We start from the raw sequence: 21,753 nt of genomic DNA on the forward strand, positions 1-21,753 counted from the left end.
GGATGCAGTTTTGGTCTTTGCAAGATCAAAGATAGTCTGCTGTGAGTCTACTAAAATGGGATACAAGGATGACACAGTTCTTCTATCCCTTAATTATTTTTGAGGAAGTGACACTTGTAATAGCTGCAGCCATTGTGACTTAAGGCAAGCTGATCGGAGGATGAGGCAGAAATGCTAAGGACAGCACAATGGAAAATCCAAGTTCTTGGTGACACAAATGAGCCTCTGATTTGACCAACCCTGGAGCTGACCTCGACAGAGTTGGGGTTTTTAGTTTTTTCCACCAAAAAGCATCATAACTGATAATATATCTCCAATGAGCCCTTTTAGGACAGAGACTGCTCATCCTGATGAGTACCTAATCCTTAGTACCTAGCACGGTGTTGGGCACACAGTAAATGCTTGTTTGCTAAAACTGGGACAGGAAGGGGAGCAGAGGAAAGTTCTAGAACCTGAAGTAAACTCTCTTCATATATAGATATGACTTGCTTTATTTTAAACTCAGTTTATCATCTCCTGGATTTACCACAATTACAGTAGATCAAAGAGAATTCTCAGTTTACAAAAGGATGTGTATCTTTACCATGGATTAATTTAACTATATCTCCTACTACATTTAAAGTCCTTATACAAAACTTGGGAGCAATTGAGTCTATCAAAATCGTTACATGCCCCCCACAGTTTTCTGTTGCACTACCAAAGAAGTGTTAGAAATTCTGCAGATTCTTCAAAGAAATTTCCCCTAATCTTCGTCTACCTCCATAGTCATTTTAAGGTTACTGTTAAGACCAAAAACAAACAAACAAACAAAAAACCTTTCTTAGATTTTCTATCTGGAGATAAAACTCTTCTCAGTTTGAGGCCCCTTCTGTGATATCAGAATATTTTTTTGAGTCTCTCCTAGACTAAGAAATCTTCCTTTAACTTTTTGGTAGGCTACCACACTGTTTTCATTTCCTTATTATCCTGAAAGTGTCATCCCCATTTGTGCTCCTCCTCTCCCAACTCTTTGGCCTACTAGTGCTGGCTTCTTCAACTACCACCACCAGCACTCCACTGACACCACTTTTTCAAAAGTCACCAGTGTCCTAATTGCCAACTCATGACTTCTTTTTGGTCCTGGACCTACTTGACCTTTCTTTCAGTTAACACAGTTAACCACTTCCTCTTTCTCAAAACTTCCCTGATCTTCCACAAATCCATGGCCTCCTTGTTCACCTCCCCTCTTCTGTTATGTCATAAACTCCTCCACTAGTTCTTCTTCTCCCAGGCGCTTCTCCCAGCAGTTCTACTCAAAGTGTGGTCCTTGGACCAGTGCCAGTCTGCATACTGCTTGTGTTTAGTCCACAGGGAGATAAGTACAGAAGTTAAGAGTAAATGCTTAGCAGCATTTATAGCAATCTTAACATTTCAGCAATATCCAAGCACATGATCATTAGATACTTCTCATTAAACAGCAGATAGAGCGGTTCAGGTGTTCTCCACCTTGTGTGGTGAGTTGCAGGTCAGTGTCATGGCTGTGTCCGTGTCATGTACAGTAGGTCACATTGGTGAAGGAGTAAAATGTTAAGGTTAGTTTATCAGCTGTAACCCAAAAGTGGATAAAAATCTGTGAAAATGTAAATATTTATTTACTTTTATAACTTGCTATTTTCACAGTCATTTTAATTTTTAATCAAGCCTGTTTTTTGAAATTCATAGTAAAATTTGTGTCCTTTGTTTTTAACCTTAAATTATAGATGGTGAAATAAGCTTCACCATCCTATTTTATCCGGAAAAGACATACTTCAGTAGTGGGTTAGTAATAATAGTAGTAAACCAAGTAATAACCAGAGAAGTGATTCCAAAGATCTGAGTGTTGGGATGATTTTACTCAGAAGTATAATCCCCCATCTTCTGAGCTCATAGCCATAACTCATAGTAAAGTGATAAAGCTGTCAAGTGTCCATGGCATTTATGTATAAAATACAGAGAAACTAATTATGAATTTGATAAAACATTTTGAATTTTTATTTTCCATGAAAATCAACATGTATAGGGAATTTATGGATCCAGGATCCATTTCTTTCATTCAAAGATAATTTAAATGTAACTAATTTAATAGGACAAATTTTTGGAACTGGCTGCTGATGAAGAACTGAGGATGAATTTTGAAAATAAAGCATCATTTGTTTCATTTGGGATGAAAATTTAAAATGAATATCCTGAGCTTGCTGAAATTGCTTTAAAATGTCTTCTTCCAATCCCTTTGAGAGTCTGATTTCTCTACTATAAGTCTTACTAAATACAACATAGAACCAGTTTAGATATACATTATCTCCTACTAGTGGCACTGTCACCAATCCAACCTAGATTAGATAACTTAACAAGCAAGAAGTACAATAATTTGTCATGTTAAAAACTTTAAATATTGACAAACTTTAAATATTAAATATTGTTATAGTATTTAACATGGGAAATTGCCACTTCACTACCATCTGTTTGTTTAGTTGTTATGACTGGATTGAGAGAAAAATAGGAAGTATTAGCAATCCTCTATATTAATCACCTATATGTACACTTTCAGTGAGCAAAGTGCAGTTTTTATAGTTTTTTCTTTTCTCCTATGTTATTTTTGGTCTAATTATGTTTTTTGAAATGTAATTTTATGTCTGTTTAAAATACTTAAAAATATGAATGTACATTTGGTGTGCCTTTTTTGTTTTCACTTTATTTTTCTAGTACTTTTAAAAATTTTGTTTTCTAAAAGTATCAATTCATGAAAAATTGGAAATTAAAAGGAAAGAAAAAGTTTGTTGCTTCATAGACAGTGAGATATAGCACTGGCCTGGAAGATCCTCAGCACTCTTCTCTTGCTCTTTTTCATTCCCATGATTTAAGTCACCTCCCTTGTGTGTGTTCTTAGATTGTTTTAGGTTTCAAGTAACAGAGACCCACTCAGTTTACCTGAGTTATTCAGGGTTAATGATTAGTTTGGGATGGGGAGAATGAAGAAGACAGAGAAAAAAAAAAGAGTCCCTGTGACAACCTTCGTATATCTTGTCATTCTCCAGCAGCAGGCACTGTGGATGTGGTTGTTCTTCCTCTCTTTAAGCTGTTCTCCCACAGTGACCTCTCCAGCCCACCAATTCACACCCTTCAGGAGAGAAAATATGACTGATTCGCCTACTAAACTATAATTTATATTAGCAGGATCAAAGCCCTTTGTTCAAAAGTTACTGAGACTTTCAAGGTGATAACGGCAAAACATTAAACCAGGCATGAGGCCCTTCTAACATGAAGTTTAGAACTGCATGGCTCACATGCCCTTAAAGCCAGGTCTGCCCATGAGGGTAGGTCTATGTCTGTCCTCCTAACTAGGGTGTCCCCATGCCTAGCATGTGCCCATAATACAGAGCAGTCAGTTGGGCTTGATATCAAGGGGTAGCTAGTTTAGTACTACACTATTATATTAGTTTCCCCTCCTTCCTTGCTTACTCCCCTTTGTCTTCAGTCCTTTTTCTCTCAAATTGCTCTCAGGCTGTATTTTGTAGAGAACCCAAGCTAAAAGACCTGGCACCAGGATTGTCCTGCAGACAATCAGGCTAGGATATTGGAGCTGAGTTACTCACTGATTTTATTGTGATAAAGACCCAGGGCATGGTAACTGAGTAGTAAGTGGGGCCACACTGTGATACCATCATTGCTAAGCTTCCCACCTGTGGCCAGTTGGGACGCAGCACAGATAGAAAATGAGGCATTGGAATGTGTGGTGGCTGTAGTGCTTGAACAGAGTGGGACAATAGGATGGGATGGATTCTGTTGACGGAATTGTATACCTTGCAAAAGAAAATGACACCTCAGGGCAGCCAACTGTCACCTTTAGGCACACTGAGAAAGTCAGCGGGCCTCTACTGGCAACTTTTTAAAAGACTAATTTTCTATAGCCTAAAGAAAACTATACTAAGAATCAGACCTGGAACCTGATTGTAAGGGCAGCAGAGTCCCTGATAAAGCAACTAAATGCATAGACTTGCAGGGTCTCCTATGTCCACGCCTGGTCCCTGAAAGGGAAAAGAAACCTAAGACTTAGGAATGGGTCACTTGAGTAGACGAGCCTGAGAATATTGAATCCCCCAATTTTCCCCTGTGGAGCACTGGAAAAAATTCAGCAACTAACTCAGGAGAGTGGGATGCAAGGAAGGAACACGTTTTTAGCATTTGCTAATTTCTGTTGAATAAACACTCCCAGCTTAGTCAGTTTCAAGCTACCAACGTAATGTCACTAAACAGAGTTGAGAAGAGATGTACCCAGTTGGCTCTGTGAGCTGATAAGAACCAGCTCCAACCCACCAGTGCCCTGAACCCTCTGGCTGGTAGAAACATCACCTCTTCTCTTGCTTGTAAATCATGCAATGACTTCTGAAGCAAGTGGCTCTCCAAAGGGACTTGCAGCCATTTGACAGTGTAACTGTGCACTGGAAAAAGAGAAATGCCCAGAGTCTTCAAGAACTGTTAGATACAGGGTCTACCCAGAGTCTTCAAGAACTGTTAGATACAGAGTCTAAGCTAACACTGATACCATCATGATTGTTCAGTTAGAACAGACCAATGGAATTTTGGCTCAACTCCAACTTACAGCAGGTCCAATTGGTCTTTGAACACATTCTGTGGTCAAGTCATTGAATGTATGATTAGGATAGATAATCTTAACATGTGGCAAAAGTTTCACGTTAGTTCCCTGACCTGTGGATTGCTAGCCATTATGTAGGATGGGCTAAGCAGAGGTTCTGGAAACACAATGAAGTGCATATACATGTAGAAAAAGTTCTCAAAGAATGAACAACAATGTGCAGACAGAGGTGGTTTTTCTTTGTTCCCTTAATTTTATACAGTAAACTTAGATTTGTATAATTCTATGTGTGGTGTTTTATAATAAAAAACTGTATAATTTTTAATTATATATATATATAATTACTGTTTTGAGGTTTGTACATTATATGTAAAGTTGTATAATATTAATTCATCAGAGATGCATATTATAATCACTATAGTAACCAACCTCCCCCCAAAATGAAAAAAATATAACTAAAAAGCAAATAAACTCCAGTTAAAAGGCAGCGATTGTCAGGCTGAATAAAAAAGCAAGACATAATGATATGCTATTTTCAAGAGGTTTACTTTAGATATGAAGACACAACTAGGTTAAAGTGATAGACATAAATATACCATGAAAACATTAATCATAAGAAAGTTAGAGTGCCTATTTTAATATAAAAGAAAGTAGGCTTCAGAATAAGGAGTTTTACCAGAGATGAAAGGAACACTTTATATTGATGAAAGGGTCACTCAAGAAGATAAAACAATTTAAATATGCATGCGTCAAATATAGTTTCAAATTCAAGATGCCAGAATTGACAGAACTAAAAGGAGAAATAGACAAATCCCCAGTTATAGTTAGAAATCATAGCACTCCTTTCTCTGGAATTGATAGAACAAGTACACAAAAGTACTTGAGAATTTTCCAGACTTTTTTGTTTTGACCTCTAATTTCAGTCTGCTAAGCTCAAAAAAACATACTCTGATTTCAATCATTTGAAATGTATTCAGGCTTGTTTTATGGCCCAACTTGTGGTCTATCTAGGTGAATATTCTCTGTGCCTTTGAAAAGATGTAATTCTTTGGTTGTTGGGTATGATAGTCTATAAATATCAGTTAGGTTAATTTTTGTATCCAGTGTGATGTAGGAGTTACGGCTTATTTTTTCCTTAAAAAAACTCAGTCATTTCAGTACTATTTGTGAAAATCTTGATGAACAGAATATATAAACAACTACTCCAACTCAATAATACAAAGACACCAACCTGATTTTTAAATGGGTAAAATACATGAAAAGACATTTCCCAAAGGAAGATATATGAATGGCCAATAAGCACATGGAGAGATGTTCGATATCATTAGACATTAGAGAAATGCAAACTAAAACCACAGTGACATAGTCTACAATGACTAGAATGGCTAAAATGAAAAAGATGGCAACACCAAATGTTGGCAAGGGTGTGAAGCAACCAAAACTGTCTTTTAATTAGGTGGGAGAACATAGTACACACACTCTTAAGGTGGCCCTGTTTGATCCCTACCCACTAGATTTCAGGCTTTATGTGCTCCCCTCCCCTTGAGTGTGAGTGGAACTTGGAATAGAATATGGCAATAGAAAGTGGCAAAGGAGATGGATTGTACATGTTTAAATGTATTTGATTACATGATTACATTTTATGAGATTAAATGTAATCTTGCTGGGGTCTCTTGCTCCTTTGCTGGCTTTGAGGAAGCAACTGGCCATGTTAAGGAACCCCACATGGTAATGAAATGCAGGTAGCCTCTAGAAGCTGAGGGCAACCTCCAGCTGACAGCCAGCAAGAAATTGAAGCCCTTGGTCATACAGCTGAAAGGAATTCTGCCAACAACCACATGAGTCCAGAAGCAAATCTTTCCTCAGTGGAGCCTCCATGTGAGAACACCTTGGTTGCAGCCTTGCAAAGGATTAGCTAAGCTGTGCCCAGACTCCTGACCCATGGAAACTGGAAGATAATAAATGTGTGTTGTTTGGAACTGTTAAATTTGTGGTAATAGTATTAAGCAATAAAAGATAACTAATACAGACTATAAAATGGTACAGCCACTTTGGGTGATGGTTTGACATTTTCCCATAACATAAATAAACACCAACCATACGACCCAGATAGTCCACACTCAAGAGTAACATAAGTCTACCAAAAAAGTCATACACACAAATATTCATAACAACTTCATTCATAATAGCCAGATCAGGAAAAATAAATTTCCATCCATACAAGAATAAATAAAGAAATTGTAGTATATTGATGCAGTACAATGAATACTACTCAACAATGAAATGTAATAAGCTTTTGATAGACACAAAACATGAATGAATCTCAAAAACATTGTGCCAAGCTATGGAAACTAGACACAATAGAGTACAAACTGTGAGTCCACTTATATGAAGTCTTAGCACAGGCCAACCTAATCTATGGTGAAAGGAATTGAACCAGTGTTTGGCTCTGGGGATTGAGGGCAGGCATTGACTTGAAAAGGACACGAGATAACTTTCTGCAGTGATTGACAGCTCCCTATCTTGATGGATTATACAGGTGTGTGCATCTGTCCAAAGACTTTGTCCTGTACACATAAGATCTGTGCTTATCACTATATGTAAATTATACTTTAATTTTAAAAAATGAAAAAGGACAGTGGATACTGTTTGGTAAAGAACAGTACATATGTCTCAACCCAAATTACCCCAAGATGCTTGCAAAGATTAAGAAAAAAGCGTCTGCTGTGTGGAGTGTGTAAGAACTTTTCCAGAGGGAAAGGGACCTTCTGCTTGGTTCTGCTCTCTCAGTTGATCTTTGTGCCTGGAGCTTCATTGACTCTATCCACCCAAAGAATATCATCCAACGCAATGAATGCTGTGAACTCTATAGCCCATATTTAATCAATATATAGTCGTAATATGACCTATACACAAACATGGCTGCTGAAATAACTTTATCATCCTTATTGTGTAGTTACTTCAAACAGGATTTGATTTTCACGCATTATCAAAGGTAATACTAAATTCAAAATATTATTTGTTGTGGTGCTCTGCCAAGCAATGTATGGAGATTGAATTATCAAAAGACCTACAAGCAAGAAACTGTCAAGGATATCAAAAACAAGAAAAGTCCAAGAAACCATCAGAGTCTAAAGAACCTAAGGAGAAATAACAACTAAATGTAATTTCATATCCTGGATGGGATCTTGGAGCACAAAAAGAACATTAGGTTAAAAAGCAAGAAAATCTGAATAAAGTATGGATTTTATTAATAATAATTTGTCAATATTGGTTCATTAATTGTAGGAAATGTACTATACTAATGTAAGATGTTAATAATAAGAGAAATTGTGTGTAGGGGTGAGGGAATATTTGGGATCTCTCTGTACCATTTTCTCAATTTTTCTGTAAATATAAAACTGCACTAAAAATAAAATCCATTTTTTTAAAAAAGACCATGAGAACAAGCTTTGTATTGCGGTAGGATGTGGGAAACAGGCACTGTAAGACACTTAACACATACAATAGACTAGAGGACAGGTTTAAATTGTGGGGTCAGAAGGAAAGGAGCAGCACTCCAGGAACAGGACAGTGGTTTTAAATCTGTCTTTTACTGTCTCTGCAAAGCTCCTTTCCTCCAAATAATTGCTTCACATGCAGTCAGTGTCAACCACCCTCTCCTCTGGCAGCTGCTATTGTTTCTCTTTTCGCCCTCTGCCAATCTGGACGTGGGACATCTACAAGTCCCCCCAAAGAAATTACTAGCATAAAAACATTAATGAGAAATGTACTTGTTTTTGATGATTTCTTAGAGAAAAATGGAGGAGGCATTTATGTTGAATATGACAAACAATTTTTAAATCTCCTTTAAATTGGAGATTTATAAGGATATAATTGGGACAATGGCGGAAATTGGAATATGGACCGAACATTAGATATTGTATTGTATTAAGTTTACATTCCCGAGTGAGATATTTATATTGCAATCATATGGGAGAATGGCTTTGTTCTTAGAAGACACATGCTGAAGTATTCAGTGATGAAGTTTCATATCTACAACTTTCAAATGGTTCAGAAAAGAACATTTCTTTCTGTATCTACTTTTTATCTGCCTATCTATATACAAAATGTGAATATACATATATGTATATAAATGTACTTTCTCTGTCTCTCCCTGTACATGTAGATGCAATGGGAATACCAGTGTTCACTGTACTATTCTTTCATCTGTTCTAAAGTTTTGGTATTTTTCAAAAAAAAAAAACACTTGTGGGAATCTCCTTTAAGATATCTATTCTTCAAAAGCCACACTTGGCTCCTCCCCACCAGGGATCTCTTGAATACTCCTTCCCCAATCCTGCCGCATCTTTGATGACTCTGGAGTTTTACACAAGATGTCTTTCTCTCTCCCACTTCAAATATGTCTCCTCTCTATATGTACAAAGCATTTACCTCTGCTTGGCTTCTACCCTCAAAATCACAATCCTAAACTCATCAAAACCTCCAATGAAACCTAGGGGGCTCTCACTGATAGGGCCTACCCTCCTTAGAAGATAGTCTAGCAACCATCCTGTACAACCACACATGTGTCTTTGAGATATTTTCCCTACCCACGTAGCATAATGAAACGTTCCTACCAAACACTACTTCAAAAGAATTCTGGGGAATGGAATTTTCATCTCAGTTCACAACTAGAGGACTCCAACACTGTACCAAATTAGAAAGACTGCTTCTATTTCTAAACTGACTCATGTCATCTGACCTCACTCTCAGCTTTAGAAGAGTACTGACGAAGATTTTCACACAGAAGTGCTACACTTCCAGAGATGTCACAAAGGAAGAACAACCAGTTAACTAATAACAGCCAGATGCTTTCATGGTAAGGACTATAACTAAGAAGGATTTCTAGTGGTTGAAATATTAACTGCTGGTTTCTACAGCCCCAACTACTGTTAATTCCTTATATTGAAGGTGTGAGAAGTAATTGTCCTATTCTAAATCTATAAGCATAGGGCAATGGACCATATACTAATTTTAAGTAGATCTCTAAGGTAAATAAATGAGCAAGAAACTTTGACAGGTAAGCATAAGTTTGATATAATTATGAAACTTCAAGTCGGAATACCTGGGTTTGCCTATGATGCCCATATAATTCTTTCTCTCCCTTTTCTCCTCGTCTGGACTACTTTTTTCTAGTAAGCTTGATTTCTTAGTGTTAACTGTCTGTTCAAAGACCCAGAAGAGCACCCTTCACCTCCATGTGCTTTCTGTACCTGTACACTTCCTTTCTCGTTGTCTTCTCCACCACAAAATGATCACCCACATGGTACAGTTTTTTACCATTTACAAAGCTCTTTCATGTATATTGACTCAGTTCTCTCAATAATTCAATGGTACATATTTTGTTAAACCCTTTTTACAGTTGATTTGAAACTGAAATTTGAAGAGGTTGAAATATTGTCCAAGGTCACACATTTTTTTAAATGGCAAAGCCATAAATTCAACCTGGATTGTGATTTCAAGCCTAGCATTCCTTTTTCACACCAGAGATAAAATTCCAATTTCAGTGGTCTAGGTCAAAGAATCCTTCGTGAATATGCTAGAAAAACAGGAAATCCCATGAATTCAGTATGAATATTATAATGAAAACAAAAGAGATGTTGGATATTCATCTATTTTCTCTTCTTTCTTTTTTCTCTTAATTTTATCTTCCTTCGCTTCTGGTTAAATAGAGGATCCTTTCACAACCCCTCTTCTGTCTCCTTTTTTCTTTCGCCTAAACCCCGTTTATTCTCTGCTAATTCAATAGGGACCCACATCCCAGGCAGATCTGCTACTCAACAGCAAAACGAGGTTAGAGGATGCTAGAAGTAATGGTTTCACTTTTAGCTCAGAAAGCCAGCTATGTTAGAAATAGTAGCTGTATTTTCCTCTTATTTTCTGCTTGAAGCCCCCACCCTCTAACTAGGAAAAATTTAAATTTATTCAATATTTACCCAAGGGATAAACCTATATTTCTGGGGTGCATATGGAGTTGTGGCTTCCAGTCCTTGACTGTCTCTTATGACCTTGGCTTCTGTTTAGCCATCCACCGTCTCGTTTCATATTGTTTACTGGACATACAGGCAACTGCTGCATCATCCTCATGGTCCCATTAAAAAGGCCCCTGCAGGTTTGGCAATTATCCTTTTAACTTGTATACAGACTCTGGGGTGCAAAAAATTCATTCCACTGCCAGGCTGAGTCACAGAAACTGTGAGGTGCTTCCTAAAACCACATTGACTCCTGCAGCACTCTCAGGCCACAGAACCATCCACTTCCAGGCCACACTGTGACACACGGGACTCTGTAAGCTGTCCCAGACTCACACCTGCCACACAGCCGTTCAGTCTCAGAGATCTTGGGTCTCCTCGGGCCTCGATCTAAGAACGAATCCATATTGTCTCTCCTCTTGGGTCCCACAAACTTGCCTGGTGTTTCTGTCATTTCATTCCTTCCACTGGGGCAAGATCAGTCCCCTCTTCAGTTTCTCACCAGGGCAAGTTCTCTTGTTCCATTTGCTGGAAAATCTTTAGTCTGAAGCCAGGAAGCTTTTCTCTGATTCCTTATATTCTTCTACATGACTGCTTATGCTCTGAGTCCTCCTCACAGGATTTATGAAGATTCGGTGAGTTAGTTTAAAAAGTAGTAATAGTGTATGAATTAAAGTTGGTCATGACAGAATGTTTAAGTCACAAAGACTTTTTAATCCAGAGAAGTTTGTGAAAATAATTTTCCATTAAAAAGACAATTTCTGAATCTGTCATCTTTCAGTTATAAACGGTAACTTTTATTTTCACAGTTAACATGGCTTTTACTTCAACTAGCCAGAGTACAGCTTTCCGTCCTTGCTACAGCCTTCATTTTCTTTTGTCATAGAACATGAAATATAATGATAGAATGTACAATTTTGTAATACTCCTTCTAAGGATTAGTTCATTTTCTTTTCCTTTTAAATCTAATTTCTTTTTCTGAAACCAATAGGGGAAAATTTGTTAAGCCCTTTTTAATGCACAGATATGGGGAGAAGACCCATCAACTCTTTCCTCAAGTGGCTCATGATCTTTTTAGAAAACAAAATCTAGACACAAGTGAAAAGTTAAATGGCAGGATAAGGATGTGAGTGAAAAATCTGCTGTTAGAGAATTATTCCCAGTTGTCTGAGTTTTTATCAGAATCTCTAGGAAACTAGACTCTTGAAAACTCTGTAAATCCCAAAGAAGGGTTATGTTATCTTTCAGCTGATTTTTTTTTTAACAGAATGAGGCCAATTCACAGATTGTACTAAATAAAGAAATAAAGTGGAAAAAATATTTTTGTGAAATTCAGGAAATCAGAATTCTAAACCTTCCTTTGCCATTAGTATGCTGTGTAAAAGCTGTGTGTATGTGTGTGTGTGTGTGTGTCCACATTTGCCTTCCTGAGTGTTTTGGGTGGGCCAGAGGGGAAAAGAGACTGAGGAGAAGGAACTGGAGGAGAAGCCAGCTACCCACTGCTGCAGCTGTCTCATAACTGCATGTCACACAGAGGGGAAAAAATTCATAGCTGTCACAAATGTGATAGAACTATTGAAAGTGCATGAAGCTACAGCACTACATCTGTACTCACCAGCTGGTGAAGCCTATGATAGCAACTTTTTTCCATATTTATTTTTGTTAATTTATTCATCCAGTAATTATTTATCAAGCCCCTGACGTGTGGGTTCTCAGGATCCAGAAGGAACCTTTATAGACCTAGATTCCGCCTTCATGAATCTTGCAAGCTGACTGGAAGACATTAAAAATTAGTCAAATTAATAATTACAAACTAGGAAGGAGTGGGATGCAGAGCTATAAAGGCTAAAATGAGGAAGTACATCTGCTTTGGGGACTCAAGGACAGCACCCCTGAGGAAGTCACATTTGAACTGAGCTCTGAAAGATGAGTGGAATCAGTAAATTAAAGAGTCAAAGAGAATAGCACGTGGAAGGACCTCAAGGCAAGAGGGAACATGGCATTTGAAGACCTAAAAGAAAAGTAGAGCCCAGCACAGGAGGAAGGTGTCATGAGATAGGACTGGAGAGGTTGGCAAGGGTGTACAGGGCCTTGCAGACCACAGTGTGGGAGACGAGGAAGGATTTTAAATAAAGCAAGGAGACAGTCATATTTCCTGATGGCAGTGTGGAGAGTTGAAAAGAGGAAAAGAATGGACACTAGAAGACCATTAGAAAGCCATTGCATTACTGCCTGATACGAAGAGAACATCCTCATAGTCTCTAGTCTGGGTGTCCAAGCCCAAGGTCTGAATGATAGAGGAGACGCCCTCCAGGAGATCCCTCTGTCACCAGGTCAGTCCTTGTGCTCACTGGCAGCCAGTCTTTCAGGACAGTGAAGTCCCCTGGTGCACCCAAACCTCTGATGAAATCTGGGGACAGAGTTCTGCATATGAATTGCAGGAAACAGTACCTAAGACCAGTCATCTAGCAGTAAGAGAAACAGGGATCCCCGCCAGTGGAACTGGGACCACTTGACAGAGACAGAGCTGGGCCTCCTGTGGGCAAATGGTGCTGGGCTTCATTCTCTCACTCCTGGGTGCAGGTTTGGGGGATAGAATCCTTGGACATGGAGGGGTAGGGATGTCAGGCTTGGGTACTTGAGATCTGGATAAAGGAAACTTGAAATGTCAGACTTTCACTCCAGCTAGTTTCATTGCCTAGTTAAATTGGGGGCATTGCTACCACTGCTGTGGGTGGGATCCCTGAATTACTCCTGAAGCTAGTCAGTAGTAAAGTTTGTGCCAATCTCTCTTTGGGTCCAGGAGAAGAAAGTTATAAAATTGTGGTGAATGGAACTATAGACCAGTTCTGATGGACCACTAAACTCCGGAAAAAACTTAAGTAAAGGGCTCCATCAGGGGCTCTAGTTATGTTCATAGGACACCAACAGTCTTCATCTCACTCCAACAAAAGGCTGATTGTATATGAAACTTTGGCCACAGCTGTAGGATGCAGGGCCACCTGTTAGCTAAATAAAGGAATCTGGGAGTGTCAGACTGCTCAAGACTACATAAGATTTGGCTGTTGGCAGATCAGCCAGGAAGCCTTGCATCAGAACTGCGAAGCTTGCGGACAAGTCTTTTTTTTGTGCCAACATGGAATTTTTACAGCATGTACAGTAGCAAGATATGTGATTAGATTCTCCATAGTTTTACCCAGGAGAAACCTTGGAGTTGGCAGATAGAATAAGTCCTAGGAAGAAGCAGGAGCTGGCAGCATAGAAGGCAGGTATCATAGACAGAGGCAAGTAGCAAGTTCAGTCTGTTGTCCAAGAAGAAGAGACAGATACTGCAGAATGCTCTGAGCAAAGGTCAGTAATTGACACAAAACTACTCCAGTTGTCCATAGCCCACCCTCTAGGTTTAACTAAATTAAGCACTTTAACACCAGGCATTTTGAAAAATAAAATGAATCTATCTAGTGGGTATTTGGACAAAGCTTAAAATCTAGACAAGAGATCAACACCTTTCTAATCTCCCAGCTGTTACTGGGGGCTCAATCAGACTTAAAACTAAGAAGGGGGGATGGAGTAGACAAGGCAATCAACCCTTCTTTCCAATATCCTTCTCCAGTCTACTTCAGGATTCTTTAGTATCCCTTAATATGCACCACATTTAAATCAGCTTCTATATTTATGTATTTAAACGGCTCTTCATTCAGCTTTCTACCCCATAAGTCAATGCTAAATTTTAACATTCTCTCTAACTGCTTTTTTTGTGCAAATGTCTAGTCTGCAGATTTTTAATTAGAGGTTAGAGGGAGATAAAGGACCTTTAATTTTTCCCTTCCATAAAGACCATAGATTGACTTGCAGCTATATTCGTTCTGATTTCAACTGTTTGGCAAATAGCATAAATAAGTACATGTACTATAATAGGAGACCTTTATCAAGTTTATATTTATGTGTTTAATTTTTTTTACATTACACATAAGTATTTATTGAACAAATATTTGTTTAAATTTATGTGTTTAATTTCTAGATTACACATGTTATTTAAAATAAATTTCAGTAGAATTAAAATAATAGCATACATTTTATTGCTTTTTTAATTTGATACAAATTATTCAAATCTTCCTGAATCTTCAAAGCTATATGATAAACTGTTTATAAAATTTATATGGAAATGAAAAGGGCCAAGACTTGTTCAGATACTTTTGAAGAAGGCAAAGGTGGAAAGACTTGATCTACTAGATGTTAAAGATGACAAAACTAAAATAATTAGAACACTGTGGTATCGGCACAGGAATAAATAAAAAGACTAATGGAACAGAATAGAGAGCCCAGAGCAGACCCAAACATGTATGGATACTTGATATGTGACAAAAGTGGGATTGCAGAGCAATGAAGGAGGGAGGGATTTGTACATGAGTGTGTGTGTGTGTGTGTGTGTGTGTGTGTGTGTGTGTGAGAGAGAGAGAGAGAGAGAGAAAGGGAGGGAGGGAGAGGGAGAGGAGGAATTTGAAAAACAGTGTTTATAGAAGAAATTATATAATATTGAAGATTTGCTTCAAAATAATCTAAAGGAGGAAGGAAAAGAAGGCAAAATATGGCCACGTTTCATAATTGTTTAAGATGACTGCTTAGCTTATGAAGGTTTATTATATTGTTTTCTCTCTTTTTAATATGTTTGAAATTTTCTACAATCAAAACTTAAATAAGGAGATGATCTGAATGGTAGGGTGAAGAGTTCTATAGACTTGTTCTCCAGTGAAACAGCTGTAAACGGTGAAAATATTTTTTTTAATTTAAATCTCTGAAATTGTCCTGAGGGCATACAGCAAATGAAGAAATGTTTACTAAAGAAAATCTACTAGATCTCAGTAAGAACAGTCAGAGTCTATGGCACTTTAGCCACAACCTACTACCCTCTTCCCTTCTCTCCAGCTCAGAATAAAGAAGACTCCACTCTGAGCATATGTGGCCAAGAAAATGGAGCTCCCAAATTCCCAGTTGGATCAAGATTCAACTATATACTATCTATAAGACATTTTTGATTCAAGATATAAAAAGGTTGAAAATAAAAGGCTGGAAAAAGATATATCATGTAAACAACCATAAGAAAGCTGGAGCAGCTATATTAATATCAGATGAAAGAGACTTCAAAATTATTTACTATTGATAAAAAGAATAATTTTATTATGATTAAGGTATCAATCCAATAGAAAGATATAATAATTATAAACATGTATGCTTCTAAGAACAGAGCCCCAAAATGCATGAAGCAAACATTGACAGACTTGAAGGGAGAAATAGTCAATTCAACAATAATAGTTGGAGACCAATAACCCCCACTTTCAATATGGATAGAACAACTAGGCAGAAGATCAGCATGAAAATAGAAGACTTGAAGAACTCTGTAAACCTACTAGCCCTAACAGATATCTGTAAATCAACTCTACCCAACGAAAACAGAGTGCACATTCTTCTCAAGTACACATGGAACATTCTCTAGAACAGACCATATGCTAGGACATACTACAAATTCAATAAATTTAGAATGATTAAAATCACACACAGTGTGTTCTCCAACCACAGTGGAATGAAAACAGCAATATAGAAAGAAATTTGGGATACTAAAAAGTATGTGAAAATTATACAGCGCACACCCCTATATTATCAGTAAAAGAAGAAATCACAAGAAAAATTAGAAAATACTTCTAAATAAATGAAAATGGGGACACAACATACAAAAATTTATGGGATGCAACAAAAACTGTGGTTAAAGGACATCGTAGCTATAAATGCCTATTTTAAAAAGAAGAAAGATCTGAAATCAAAACTTAAACATCCACCTTAAGACATTGGAAAAAGAGAGCAAACTAAACATAAAGCAAAGCATTAGCCATGAGGGAAATACAAGTAAAAACCATAATGAGCTGTCACTAGGATGGCTGTAATCAAAAAGTCAGATAATACAAGTGCTGGGAAAGATGTGGAGAAATTTGGAACCCTCATACAATGCAGATGGGAATGTAAAATGGACCAGCCACTTTAGAAAACAGTCTGACATTTCCTTAAAAGTTAAACACAGAGTTACTCTATGGCCCAGCAATTCCACTTCTAGGTAGACACTCAAGGGAAACAAAAACATATGTTCATGCAAAAAACTTGTACACAAATGTTCATAGAAGCATTAATCATAATAGGCAAAAGTGGAAACAATCCACATGTCCATCAACTGATGAATGGCAGATAAAATCCAGTATAACAATTCAATGAAATATTATTTAGTAATAAAAAGGAATGAAGTACTAATATATACAATAACATGGATGAACTTTGAAAAACATTATGCTGAGTGAAAGAAGCCAGACACAAAACATCACATATAATTCCATTGGTGTAACTTGGTGTAAATATCCAGATTAGACAAATCCACAGAGATGGAAAGTAGATTAGTATTTGTCTAGGGCTGGAAGGGCAGCTGGGGAGAAAGAGTTCTGACTACTAATGTGTACAGGGTTTCTTTTTGGCATAATGAAAATGTTCTGTAATTAATTGTGGCAGTGGTTGCACAACTCTGTGTGTATGCTAAAACTCACTGAATTTTGAACTATATTCAATATCTTGTAACTTACGGTTAAAGAGAATATGAAGACGAATATATGTATGTTCCTATATGACTGAAGCATTGTGCTGTACACCAGAAACTGACACATTGTAAATTGATTATATTTCAATAAGAATATATATTTAAAAAACACTGAATTTTACAGTTGAATTATGTGAAATGTATGATATATGAATTATATCTCAACAAAGCTCTTATTTAAAAGTTAGATAAGTATAGCAATCTATTTGTACACTCTTAGTGGTATATATCTTTAAGGACAAGGAAACTAAGAAAATGTTTTATAAACTGTTTTAAATAATATTATTGATGGTATAGTGTTGCTATTGTGACGTTGCGGCTTATGTGTATATGTTATGAGAATAAAGTAAAGAATGAGAGAAAGAACCACAGATGTAAAATCAGTTATGTAAAATTCCTATACTGGCAGTATCAGGATGAATTAATGTTTTATCATCTTTTATATTATATATATGTAATATATTGTATTTTATGTTATATATATAAACACTCACATGTAAATGATCAGTTCATTTGAAAAGGTCTAGTAATAAAGGCCAATTCAGTGGCAATGAGCACATTTTATACTCCAAGTTTTCTTCTCTAAATTTCTCAGTAACATGAATCAGCTCCTCAGAAATTGGCTGATTCTTGATCTGGAGGAAAAAAATGTTAAAAACAAGCCTGGAACAGCTTACCATTACAGAAAGCAAGAAAGCTATCAAAGATTAATATGATTATTTCAAAAGGAATCAAGAGTCAAAATGAAGAGGCTCCTACTGAAAAAGATGGGACAACTTGAGCACAAATAAGACTAATAACTAAAATGAAATGAATTAAGTTACATCATACATATTTTCATGAGTTCATGTTGTGTTTATAATAAAACAAAAAAGAAAACATTTGTCACTATTGGAGTCTCTAAGGAAGCAATTCATTATTTTGAAAATTGTTAGGGGAAAGAAATATTTATCCCATTTCTTATATGAACCCTAAGATAATTAATTAGTTGATGGGAAGTTTCTCTATTCAGGTTTTTTCCAGGAAATAAGTGAAAAGGGAATGAGAGAATTAAAATATCACTTCTTTGTAACCCTTAGGAGTAAATAGATCCTAGTAATTATTGTTCCATGGTTAACATCACAACGAAAAAGATAACCAGATATTACATGCCTCCTGATGTGCTTATATTACCTATGAAGTATTCTTGCCAAAAAAAAAATTGAGCTAGAATTTAATCACACCTTTAGAGCCAGCTACCAGCTTATAAGAAATGCAGTGAAGAGAAACAGGGGAACCTGTTAAATGAAACCACAAGGATGTGATCAACAATGTTTTGAAGGACAAACAACCCAGTTTCTTGAACAAATAAATTGCAGGGGGGAAATGAGAGCAGTGGGCAAGGGAGAGAAAAGAAGAAAGTGAGAGATCTATAGATTAAAAGAGATTTAAGACTCTTACTTTACACCAAATACAAAAATTAACTAAAAGTGTATCAAAGTCCTAAATATAAGCTAAAACTATAAATTGTCATGACATTGGATATGGCAATGGTTTGTTTCATATGACATAAAAAGCACAAGCAACAAGAGTAAAAGTAGGCAAGTTGGACTACATCAAAATTTAAAACATTACTGAAGACGAAATTGGATTGAAATGTTAATTTATGGAATGGGAGAAAATAGTTGCAAATCATTTATCTAATAAAGGGTAATATCAGAATATATAAAGAACTCCTACAAATTAACAGTGAAAAACAAACTGATTAAAAAATGGACAAAGGACTTGAAAAGACATTTCTCCAAAGAAGATAAACAAATGGCCAATAAGCCAATGAAAATATGCTCATCATTAGCCACTATGGAAATGCAAATCAAAACCTCAATGGGATACCACTTCACACCTATTAGGATGGCTACTATTTAAAAAAACTAAAAAACATAAAAATTAGAAATCCAGCAATTCCACTTCTGGGTATATATCCAAAAGAATTTAAAGCGGGGTTTCAAAGATATTTGTACACCCATGTTCGTAGAAGCATTATTCACAATAGCTAAGTGGTGGAAGCAACCCAAGTGTTCATCAACAGATGAATAAATAAATGATATATGGTATATACATACAATAGAATAGTATTCAGCCTTAAAAAGGAATGAAATTCTGACATTACTACAACATGAATGAACCTCGAGAACATTGTGCTAAGTGCAATAAGCCAGTTACTGAAAGACAAATACTGTATGATTGAACTTATATGAGGTACCTAAAGTAGTCAGATCCATAGAGACAGAAAGTAGAATGGTGGTTGCCAAGGGGCTGGGGAATGGAGGAATGGAGAGTGATTATTTAATGGACATAGAGTTTTAGTTCTGCAAAATGAAAAGAGTTCTGAAGATGGATGGTAGTGATGGTTACACAACAATGTGAATGTACTTAATTAACACTACAGAACTGTACACTTAAAAGTGGTTAAGATGATAAATTTTATGTTATGTATATTTTACTACAATTAAAAATTTTTTTTAAATTTTAATTTAAAAAAAGATTTAAGAAACAACCAATTAAAATATATGAATCTTACTTGGATACTGATTCATCATACAGGCTTAAAAGAAAAAGGAAATTTCAATGGTAACTATGTTTAATGAATTAAATTTTTATTGTCCAGTTTTTAGGTGTGATATAGTATTATGGCTGCTAAAAAGAAAGAGAGTCCCTGTCTTGTAGAGATAAATACTAAAATATTTGTGGGTAAAATAATTTGATATCTGCTAGAGTACAAACTTGTGGTTGCCAAGGGGGCGGGGGGTGGGAAGGGACAGACTGGGATTTTAAAATGCAGAATAGATAGGCAAGAGTATACTGTATAGCACAGGGAAATATAAACAAGATCTTGTGGTAGCTCATAGCAAAAAAAAAATGTGACAATGAATATCTATATGTTCATATATAACTGAAAAATTGTGCCCTACACTAGAATTTGACACAACATTGTAAAATGACTATTACTCAATAAAATAATGTTAAAAAATAATAATAATTTGATTCTGGAATTTGCTTTAATATAGTCAGGGCAGGGGAGTAGATGGGGGCAAATTAGATCAGCTATGAGATGATAATTGTTAGTTAGTTGATGGGTACATCAGAGTTTCTTCTCCCCAATTATGTATTTTTTTAAAATACTTCTTTGGTGTGAACATTGGTGGTATCTGATATTGTTCTTTACTACTGGATATGAGTATAGGATGGATACTACATTTATGCCAATTTATTCTCAGCCTACAATGACATGCTTATTTTCATCCTCGTCTAGCAAATCTGTTCCCTTCTGTCAAATACCATGGAACTAAATAGTTCCCTGCATTCCAATTGCTTAGAAGCCAGAATAAATAGCCATATGCCACATGGCACCATCAGTCCCTGTTCGCAGTCCAGAAATATCATTAGAAATTGGGTAAGTAATGCAGGTCTGTCTGCTGAAGGATATCCTGTAAGCCACGAAGTGTCAAAAACCTGTGGACTGATTATTGCCTTACAAACAGGACAGCACTGGAGACACTGAGACTGATTTTTAGGTTAAATTTATCCATGAAGGAAACAGAGAGGCACTGTTTATACAAAATGGTAGGAAACTGGATACTAAACACATCATCTAGCTGCTTCAAATCATTGCCCCATGAGCTTGTTACTGAGTGAACAATGAGTTGTTTCCTGCCATTTATTTTTAAATTTTATGTTTTCATTTTAAATTATAGCATAAATAAAAGATTTTGCTTAAATTTTACCTAATGAGTTTTACATTTTTGTACTTTCCTATATTCAAATATTTCTATTTTAAGAAGTGTGATATGTAACATTACAAACAAGCTTATATCCTTCTACTTTTATTTTGGAATTAAAATGGTTCCAAGAGGCACATTTATTTAAACTTTTCCTGCACAGAATTAAAGAAACTAGAAAAAATTATAATCATAGCCTTATTTAAAATGTGTTTTCTCTCCCTGTCTGAAGTTCCTCTTTGTATCCTGGCCCTCAGCTTTCACAATAGTAGGAAACCATTCTTGGCACATGTTTTATGACTGTAGGACATGCTTCTGAATCTGGTAAAACCAATGCACACCCTAAGTGTAACAAGATTGTTTAAGCATTTCCTTCTGTTCATAGAGGGAAAATTCTCAAAATGGATTATACTCACACAATGGCGATACAAAACTGGAGGTCAAAGATGTTGAGTTTAAATCATGCCTTGATATCACAGCAGTTGAGTGACCTGAGAAAAGTCACTGAACTCACTGGGGCTTTAGACTTTTTGATATATATTAAGAATGTTCCAGAAGATGATCTTTAAGATACCTTCCAGTTCTAAAATTCTATGCTCCTTTGAATTAACTCTAAGAATTGATATGACTCAGGATTTATAGATAACTGCAAACCCAACCTCCTCCATTATGGATTTTTATCCTCTTTTCCATTCTTTTACCTACTTTCGGTTAAAGACTCTTAACTATCACTAC

At 36.3% G+C, this 21,753-nt stretch overlaps 1 long non-coding RNA gene across 4 annotated transcripts in view; it reads left to right on the top strand.

The window, feature by feature from the left end:
* LOC105066142 (uncharacterized) overlaps positions 1–21,753 on the top strand; it is a 52,889-nt gene that overhangs the window by 1,309 nt on the left and 29,827 nt on the right. The window lies entirely within an intron of this gene.

This window comes from Camelus bactrianus, chromosome 14 (assembly GCF_048773025.1).
Source record: "Camelus bactrianus isolate YW-2024 breed Bactrian camel chromosome 14, ASM4877302v1, whole genome shotgun sequence".
Taxonomy (NCBI): Eukaryota; Metazoa; Chordata; class Mammalia; order Artiodactyla; family Camelidae; genus Camelus; species Camelus bactrianus.